This window comes from Rattus norvegicus, chromosome 10, assembly GCF_036323735.1.
Source record: "Rattus norvegicus strain BN/NHsdMcwi chromosome 10, GRCr8, whole genome shotgun sequence".
In the NCBI taxonomy this organism is placed as follows: domain Eukaryota; kingdom Metazoa; phylum Chordata; class Mammalia; order Rodentia; family Muridae; genus Rattus; species Rattus norvegicus.
Genome location: NC_086028.1, coordinates 103,169,378 through 103,178,694, shown reverse-complemented (window position 1 = coordinate 103,178,694; position 9,317 = coordinate 103,169,378). Strand labels below are relative to the sequence as shown.

Below are 9,317 nucleotides of genomic sequence, written 5' to 3'. Positions count from 1 at the left end.
CCGTGGAAACGGGCTGCGAGCCCCTCTGTTCTACCTGGGCATTGCCACGGCTGTCAAGAGGGACCCAGCTCCTGCCACCTCTCCTTCCCCAGCCAATGCTGAATCTCTGCTAGATCCTTGCTGCCGGGAGTACTGGGCTTCTGGAACATTCCAGAGAGAATATCTTTGGGCGGGGACACCTTTTTATCCCGTCTTAGGGAGGAGGATTTGAGAGACTGGATTCTGAGAGGAGAACAGAGTGTCACTATAGTCGGTGACATCATGGAATCCAGGAGCACCCGCTGTGGGCATGGCCCAGGTATCTGAGCCTGGACCCAAACCCTCAGCTTCCGCAGCGTCAAAGTGGCCCAGTCAACTCCTTCTCCCTCTTTACTCCCCCAGGCATCAAATGTCTGCAGGAAGAGACACAGGTTGCCTTTTGGGACCCCAGGGAAAAACACACCACCAGCTTAGCTCCTGGACCTTCCTCACTGTCCCCTCCCATTCTAGCCTCCCTTGACCCAGATGCCCTGCTGCTGCTGCCCTGGGTCTTGGGGCAGGCCCTGGGGACCCTGCAGCCCTGTTGAATCCTGGCTTGAGGTACTGAGGAAACCGTCTTCTTTCTCTGTTTCCGAAACCCCTCCAAGGCAGTTTCCTCTTCCCCCGGTAGGGTAATGTGGGAGCCGCAGAGTAGGGAAAGCAAGGGAAGGAAAGGAAAGAGAGGGAGGGAGGGAGGGAGGAAGGGAGGGAGGGAGGGAGGAAGGGAGGGGAAGGGGAATCTGTTTATTTTCTGCCTGCAGCTCCTGATCCTGCTCTTTTCCCCTTCGGAATGTGCCTCTCCCTCCTCGCTGTCACCGTTCTCTGCGCCATATCTCCCGTAATAAAAACCAGTCCTCGAGTGGCATCTGTGCCCCTCCCAACAGTTTAGGGCCATTATATTAAATAATGATAATCACAAGTGTCTCTCTGTTCCGTCTGCAACGGCTGCCTGTTCCCTTTAAAGCTCTCAAGCCCAAGGTCAGGGCCCCTCTGCTTGCTTAGATAAATCTCGCTCAGCGCAGATGCTCACAGATCCCACACAGGTCCTTTGTTGTGTGTTCTTTGTTTGAAATACCGCATGCCCCTCCGAGGAGGATGCGCCTGCCTTGGTGCCAGCTGTCCACCTCTGCATATTAAATGGTGGCCACAGCCCCCACAGCAGCTGAGGGGAGGGGAGACGAGAAGGAGGGGAGCAGGGAGGATGAGGACAGAAAGGGGAGGGGAATGGAAGCTGGGATAGAACCCCCATCTACCTATACCTCACCCCCAGTTCAGCCAACCTAGGCTTCCCAAGGCAGTTGAATCTCTCTTTTGTTCTTAGCTCCCTGCTCAACCACCATCTTCGGCACCACTGGGACCATTTATTCTTTAGTAGTTCGGTGAAATCAAAAGGTATCTTCGTGTCCCTCCAGCAGGAACGAGTGCATTAATGAGAACTGTGAAGGGCCTGGAAGGGGGTTGTGTTAAAGAAGCCCAAGAACAGGGGGATTAGTAGCAGCAGCTCCCCTCCGCTCCACACGCAGTGCCACAGTGCTTGGGGCACTTACTGCTGCCATCTGCCCCAGGGACGGTGGCTTGGCCCCATTGCCTCAGTCCCATCTTCTTTTCTACTGGTTTCAGTAGTGTGCCCCCAAATCCATGCCAATGTGGACTAAGACAGTGACAGTGCGGTCACCGTTTGGAAAAGGGGGTCTCTGGAGATGTAATTAAGACACCGATGGAGCTGAGGTTAACCTGGGTTTGGGGGGGTGGCTGACGCCAGTGAGTGTCCTGACAGAGACAGAAGGGGGTAAGTGGCTCAGTGGATAAAGTGCCTCACAAAAGCTACTCCCAGTAGTAGGGTAGAGGTGGAGACAGACAGATTCAGGGGGCTTGCTGGACAGACAGCCAAGCCCAAGCAACAAGCTCCAGATTGGAAAAGAGACCCTGTCTCAGAAAGTAAGATGCAGACCGACTTAGGCAGATGCCCAGTGTGGACCTCAGGCTTCCAGGAGCCACGTGTGCACACATGCATACCAGTGCACACACTTGAGCATGCGCACATGCACAGGTGCACACACACAGAGGGAGAGAGAGGGAGGGAGTGGAATAGGGAGGGAGAGGGGAGAGAGCGAAAGAGAGGGAGAGAAAGGGAAAGAGAGAAACATAGGAGACAGAGGGAAGGAGGAGAGAGGAGAAAGAAGAAGAGAAGGAGGAAGAGGAGGAAAAGGAGGAACAAGAAAAAGAAGGCAGAAGCATACAGATCCTCAGTTTAAGAATCCACAGGGGATGAAGGCAGAGAGGGAATAAAGCATCCACAGGTCAAGGACGCTGAGGAGAAATTGGGAGAAAAGCAGGTCTCCTGCAGTCTCCAAGGGCCCACTCTGCCAGCCCTGTGTGTTGCTATCTCTCTGGTCTCCAAGGAGTTGTCCTGCACAGGACACTTCCCTGCAGGAAAGCTGGCCAGGGAGGTGAAGCTCTAAACAGTGTCAAAAGCCTGGTCCCAGCAGATGGAGATTCCTAGGCCTAAGGGGCCTAGGACGCTGGGTCCCCAGGACCAGCAGAAAAAAATCCAGAAGTGTCCAGAGGAGCAGCTAGGGAGGGTGTTTACTGTGGTGGGTTCTCTCCACCCTTGTGGTAAGAAAGGATGTCTTCCTCCCCAAGTGTGGCCCTTCAGATCGCTGGAGACATAGTACCTGACTTCAATGCCCACACATCACTAGTCACACAACCTCCGGGCGTGGATTGGAACTAACAAGGTTTAGGAGTTCTGTGGACTCAGGTAGGGCCCAATAGATAGCAAATGCCTTCATACAGGCACAAAGCTGGTCGGTCCTGCTGAGGACAAGGTTCATAAGGGAGTCAGCGGGGAAGTGTTTAATTTTGAACCACCAGGAGGGTTCTAGGGGCAGGGCTTCTTTTTTTTTTTTTTTCTTTTCCCCCTCTTTTTTTTTCTTTTTTCGGAGCTGGGGACCGAATCCAGGGCCTAGCGATTGCTAGGCAAGCACTCTACCACTGAGCTAAATCCCCAACCCCCATGGGCAGGGCTTTAAAAACAACAAAACAAAACAAAACAGATGCCAGAGGGCAAGAACCTTACTAGAGAGAGACGTTTGTGAAGGGGAGGAGCTAGCAGGGGTGGGAGGGGCTTCACCTAGAGGGTCCTGCCCTGTGGGTGGGGGAGCAAAAGCCTCAAGCCCGGGGAGTGCTGGATCTGGAGCACTAGGGACACCGGAGAGGCTGGAGCAGCCAGGGAGGTAAAGAAGGGACAAGGAATTGCTGCTATTAGGAAAGTGCAGAGAAGGCAGGAATCAGCTCGCGGTGCCTGACTGGGGGACAGCAGAGAGGAGAGTCCAGGGGCGGGGGCGGGGTGTGGGCGGCCTTGGAACCTGTTTGGCCTCAGAATCCATCCTTGGCCTCCTGTGGTGGCTGGCTCTAGCCTCCAGCCTCTAACCGCTGGCTGCTTCACCTGGCTTCTTCCTCTGCCTGCTATGCCTTTTCTCCTTTAGAACAAATTCTTTTCCCAACTGAAAGCATGTAGACGAGATGCCTCACAAGCTCGGGGAAGCTCTTAGCAGTAACTCCTAATTTAGACAGGCACCGTGGGGAGCAAAGACAAGACACACACACACACACACACACACACACACACACACACACACACACACACACACACACACTGGATACAAATGTGGACCAAACCCACCGAGTCTGTCTCCCCATCCTGCCCTCATGTGGAAGAGCTTATGGGTTTCTTAAAGGTAGAGATTTAAGTTAGGCTTTAAAATGGACGGAGACGATTTAACAGGGACAGTGAGCCTAAGTAAACATCTCATCAAACTCTACAAACAAAACGGGCGGCAGCGCAAAACACTAAATGGGGGCAGTGAAGAGGCTTCGCGCTTCTCTGAGCCTTCAGCCTGGTGGGGCGTGGCTGCCTCCGGCTTTCCATCCCAGTGGCCAGGCCTCAAGGGAACAGGGTGGGGCAGGCGCTTGATGCATCCCGATCCTGCCTCTGCACCTTAGGGCTGTAGTGACAGAGTCAGGGCTCCAATAGGGAAAGCCTTGCCTCTCTTTGGAGGGGAGTCTGGCGAGGATGAGATAAATACAGCTCAGAATTCTGCAAGCTCAAATACAGTTCTGGGGGCTGAGTGGGCTTGGGGATGATTCATGTACATCGAGCCTCAGTTTCCTTGTTTACAAAATGGGTATATAATTGCTCAACCAGAGTCTGGGAAGTCTGGGGTAGGACACCGTGGAAATACCAGACCTTAGATCAAGAGCTGCTCGGTCAGCCATCCGGTACCTCAGGACCCTGAGCTCCCTGACAGGACTCTCTGCTTATGACTGCAAAAGCCACTAAGCAGTTCGGAGATCCTAACAGACTCTGGGGATCTAGAGCCCAGGTTTCTCCCGGGCAGGATGCTCTGCCTGTAACACAGGCATGTAACTATGGCAGCCCACACTGAGCTTCTCACCTGGGCTCCCCATGGTTGCCTACTCTCTGTCCATGCCTTCCTCTGCTTAGTTACTGTGTCCCAGGCAGAGGAGAGGACTCAGAGAATGGGTAGAGGTAGGGATAGATGGGCAGGCAATCAATGACTAGAGGGATGGAGAGACAGGTAGATAAAGGAGTGGATAGGTGGGCGGGCAGATGAAGGAAGGATAAACAGGGAGGATGAGAAGATGAGTACATGGGGGTGGATAGATGGGTAAGTGAGTCAGAGGATGGATGGGTGGGTAGAAAGGAGGATGAATGGAGGGATGGATGGATGGGTGGGTGGGTGGATGGGTAGATGGGTAGAGGGATAGATGGACGGATATATAAAGGTTGGATGGACGAATGGAGGGGAGAGTGATAGATATGGAGGGGATAGATGTATGAATAGAGGGATAGATGGATACATGGGTAGAAGGATGGTTGGTGGATGGACGGATGGATGGATGGGTGGGTGGATAGATGGGTGGATGGGTAGATGGATAGATAGGTGAATGGGTGGTTGGTTGGATGGATGGATAGAAAGTTGGATGGATGAGTGGATGGGTGGGTGGATGAATGGATGGATGGAAAGACATTGGTACAAAGGATGCCTGGACAAGCTTCCATCTCCTCTCATGGACTATGCTCATGGCCACCAAGGCTGACCTGCCATCACATCCTATAAGTCTGTGTGCATAAACAGGTTCTAACCTCAGGCAGAGACAAAGTTCCCTAAAAAGAAGCTTGTTGGTTCAAAACGACTGCCTCTTTTCAGAACGTGTACAAGAATGGAGTACTAGAGCTCCGGGGTCTTACGGGTCTGTAGGTCCTCGCCTGGTTTTCTTTCCACCACGCATTTACATAAGTGCTTCTATTGCTGCAGCTCTGGTGGACCTGGAAATGCAGAGTAATCCCAGCAGCGTTTGTCTGGAGGGAGACGGTGGACTGAAACAGAGCGCCCTGTTGCCTAGCCTCTGCGCCTTCACTAACCAGCACTCCAGAACGCGTTGCTGAAGCCGCGGGATCTGAATGGCGGGAAGACAACCGTCCCCCCATACAAGCACCTCTCTTACCCTGGGTGGCTTTCTAGTGTCCTTGAGCCATCTTCCCATCTCCTGAGTGCTAGCCCCTTATTTTAAATAGACAATAAAACCTTGGCTGAGGGTCCAGGGTGGCTTTGAGTCTTCAGTGAGAATGTGTGGTCAGGGCTTCTGGATCCATTCTTCGTCCTTTCCACTGAAAACTCCGTCTGATGCAGGAAAATGTCCAGGGGCTGTGGACAGGGGCTTCTAAAGAGGGTGGAGATACTGGGACTGAGGACACCCGGTGCTGGTACTGCACGCTAGAGCACTGGGCTCTGAGCTGGATTGGGAAAAGACGTCTCTCAAGGCAGAGACTGGATCATTTTCTTCATGGTGGGTGTGTGGGACCGAATGAGAGGACCAGAGCCACCTGGAGATGTGAGCCCTTAGCCGCACACTTAACCTCTTTTGCATCCTGTGGCATAAAAACAGAGGTCAAGGTGAGGATGGAGGATCCTGTCAGCTTCAGTCATAATCAGCAGAGTGCAAATTAGAGCCAGAAAATATGGCAATATTCCCCCACCTCCAACTACCAAAACAGCAAAGTCTTTGATGGGAGAGGGGCTTGCTTCCTCAAAACTGCAGACTTTATGAACAGAGTGCATCTTTAGGTCCTTGTCGCTCCCGGAAAGCTTGGTTAAGATGCTGGTTCCCGGGGTTGGGGATTTGGCTCAGTGGTAGAGCGCTTGCCTAGCAAGCGCAAGGCCCTGGGTTTGGTTCCCAGCTCTGAAAAAAAAAGAATAGAAAAAAAAAAAAAAAGATGCTGGTTCCCCTCCTGTGTGCAGACCTGAGCGTGAAGGTTCGCAAACTGGTTGGGGCCATCTAGGGGACTCTGATGTTCCCTCAAGTTTGAGACCAACTGCTGGAGGGGACTTTGGGAACCAGAACTCAAATGTCCCGCCATATGCTTCCTAACTGGTTCTGACTGGAGTCTAGGAAGAAAGGACCAATGAGAGGAGGAGCCATCGGGTATTGTGGGTCTTTTCTGAGTGGGGAGCCTCTGCCTGGCCATCTTGCTCTAATTCTATGTTAGTTGTAACAATTGTCAGCTGATTCTACTGGACATTTTAGGTGGGAGAGTGCCATCTGCAAATGACAGGTTTGTCTTGTCACTTCACGGGCCTTTTGTTCCTATTTATTACCACCTCTTTCATGTGCTAGGGCCCCCATAGCAGCAAGGAACTCTGTTCTGCTGTTAGCAACCATCTGTGGATGTGCAGAGTGAAGACGTCTGCTCAAACATGGCAGCTGCAGGGACGTCACAAGGGCAAAGCACCATCAGGTACCAAAGCACCCATTGCTGTGGGTGGAGAGTTGAGGCCCTGATGTCATGGAGTACAAAACAGCCAGTAAAAGGGCTAAGTAGATCCAAAATCACTGTAGGGAAGTGTCAGACATTGTTATCTGCACAGGGAGGGTATAAGGTCGAGTGCATAAAATAAAGATAAACAAACAAATAGTTTCAGGGGAAATTCCCCTGTGCTGCTTCTACAAAGCTGGTAAGAAATGCTTGCTGTCACTCAGGCTGGTAAGGAAGAAATGCTTGTGACTCAGATGCCTCTTCTTCTCTTCTATTTCATAATATTCTTTCTTTCTGTTTTTGTTTGGTTGGTTTTTGAGACAGGATTTCTCTGCGTAGCCTTGGATGTTCTGGCTGGTCCTGAACTCAAGGAGATCAATCCACCTTCTGCCTCCCGAGTGCTGGGATTAAAGGCGTGAGCCACCACTCGTTACCTGTACTCCTGGTGGGTTATATTCGTCTTTTGAGGAATATTTGCTACATTTTACTAATTTCTTTCTTCTTCTTCTTCTTCTTTTTTTTTTTTTTCAGGTGTTTTCAGGGCAGGGAAGGCATGTCTCTCTGAATGTGTGGAGGTCAGGGGACAAGTGACCTTTCCCTTTACTGTGTGGCTCTCAGGGATGGAAGTCAGGTCCTTAGGCTTGTCAGCGAGCACCTTTACCTGAGGAGCCATCTCGCCAGCCCTCCACCTTATTTTTCGAGACAGGGTCTCTCCCTGAGCTTATAGCTAATCAAGTGGCTGGGTCAGTGAGCTCCCAGGCTCCCTCACTCCCCTCTGCCCTGTGCTAGGTGACAGACACATGGTCTTTTTACATGTGTCCTCCGGCTTCCACAGCAAGGAAACCACCTACTCAGTCACGTATCTCCTCAACCCCAAACTTATGTTCTGTAGGTCGAGGTTCCTATGTCTGTATCTCAAGCCAGCCTCAAACTTACTATGTAGCCGCAGTGGCGTGCGCTACTACACCTGGCTTCTATTCCGTGCTGGGGATTGAACCCGAGGCCTCATGCACCACAGTCAAACACTTAGCCAACCCTATCACCAGCCTTCTTGAGGTCTTAGCAAGATCTATGTGTCCTGATACCTATGCCCCAAGGGAGGAAGGGTATCCAAAGGGACAGAGCCTGGGTGAAGGGAGGAAGTACTTGAGGCTCTTTGGATTCAAAGTGCTCACCCAGACACCACAGAACATGGGCAGGTAGGATGTGCTGAGGAAGGAGATAGATTCCCGGTCCCAGCTATGACTTGGCCTCATGGCTTTGACTCTCAGACATCTGAGAGACCCAGGAGGAGGTTGGGATTGGGGGAGTGGCACATACACTGCTCTGGAGCCTGAGAGTCACCCAGGATGACTTGGGTGGGACTTGAGCTGTGACTGGGGGTTGGAGGGAGATGGGAGCAGGGACATCAGTTAGTGGGTGGGAGGAAAATGGGACTCCAGGGTGCCCCAGCCAGGAGGTTCAGAGTCTGAGCTGTTGTGGTATTTGTTACAAGTGTGGACTCTGTTCCCGTCTCCCCCAAAAACAGTTGAGAGCACCCCTCCTGTGTTGAGTTCACAAACTCAAACCACAAGGGTGGCTCCTGGGTCCCTTTGTTGGGTCAGGAACCAGAGGCAGTGGGGACATCACTGGTGGGGTGGGGTGGTGGGGGAGAGATTGGGACGACTTAGAAGAAGCAGGAACTGTGGACAGCTGGGCTTTACCTAGCTTAAATCTACCCACCTCCCTGCTCTTCTGTCTGGATTTCATATTTCAGTTAAAAAAAATAATGGTGGTGAAGGCCAAAGGTTCAAGCAGCCTCCCCCTCCTCAGTAATTACCAAATTAACACATTCTACGGAGACCCGGCAGCAGCCGGCTGTGATTAATGGGCAAGAACGATTAGCTGCAGAGCCTGCCTCTCTCGTTTTTTAACCTTAAACAGGCGCAGCTCCCTGGGCTGCTCCTCATTCGCAGCCCCCCTTCCCCGCCCAGCGACTTAATGGAATCCAGGCAGGGCTTAATGTGCCTGTCCTGTCCCACCTCGAGGGGCCTCACCCTACGGGTCAAGGAGGCGGCTTCCCTACCCAAGCAAGAGGCCTGGGAAAATGAACCCCAAATTAATTTATGCAGCTAATTCATTAAACGAGCTCTGTCTGAGCACAGACTCCACCCAGCCGTGGGCTGCAGCTGAGGAAAAATCCTGGGAAAGCCATGGTGATGGGCAGTGGAGATGCTGCCATCCGAGAGCCATGAACAGGGCGTGTGCCATCAGGAAAACCATAATGTGACCCACCAGGAATAGAAGCCAGGTCCCGAGGCCCTCCCTCCAGGGAGGAGGCCAAGCCTGGGTTCCCAGGCTGGAGATGGTGCTAGAGGAGCAGGGGTCACAAATGGAGAACTTGAGTTGAATGCTGGGGGAGGGGGTGGCTCAGTTCCACGGGGCAGGGGGTTGTGATGATCCATGGTAGATGACAGCC

The 9,317-nt window shown here is 52.4% G+C and overlaps 1 long non-coding RNA gene across 3 annotated transcripts; it reads left to right on the top strand.

Moving 5' to 3' along the window:
* Positions 1-265: 265 nt before the first annotated feature.
* On the top strand, positions 266-937 carry LOC120095338 (uncharacterized). Of its 3 annotated transcripts, XR_005490827.2 has the most exons (3): positions 266-410; positions 490-579; positions 780-937. It is a non-coding gene; the product is annotated as an uncharacterized LOC120095338 (long non-coding RNA). The 3 variants fall into 3 exon arrangements; XR_010055286.1 differs by having other exon boundaries at positions 266-579; XR_010055285.1 differs by having other exon boundaries at positions 266-645.
* The last annotated feature ends 8,380 nt before the right edge of the window (positions 938-9,317 follow it).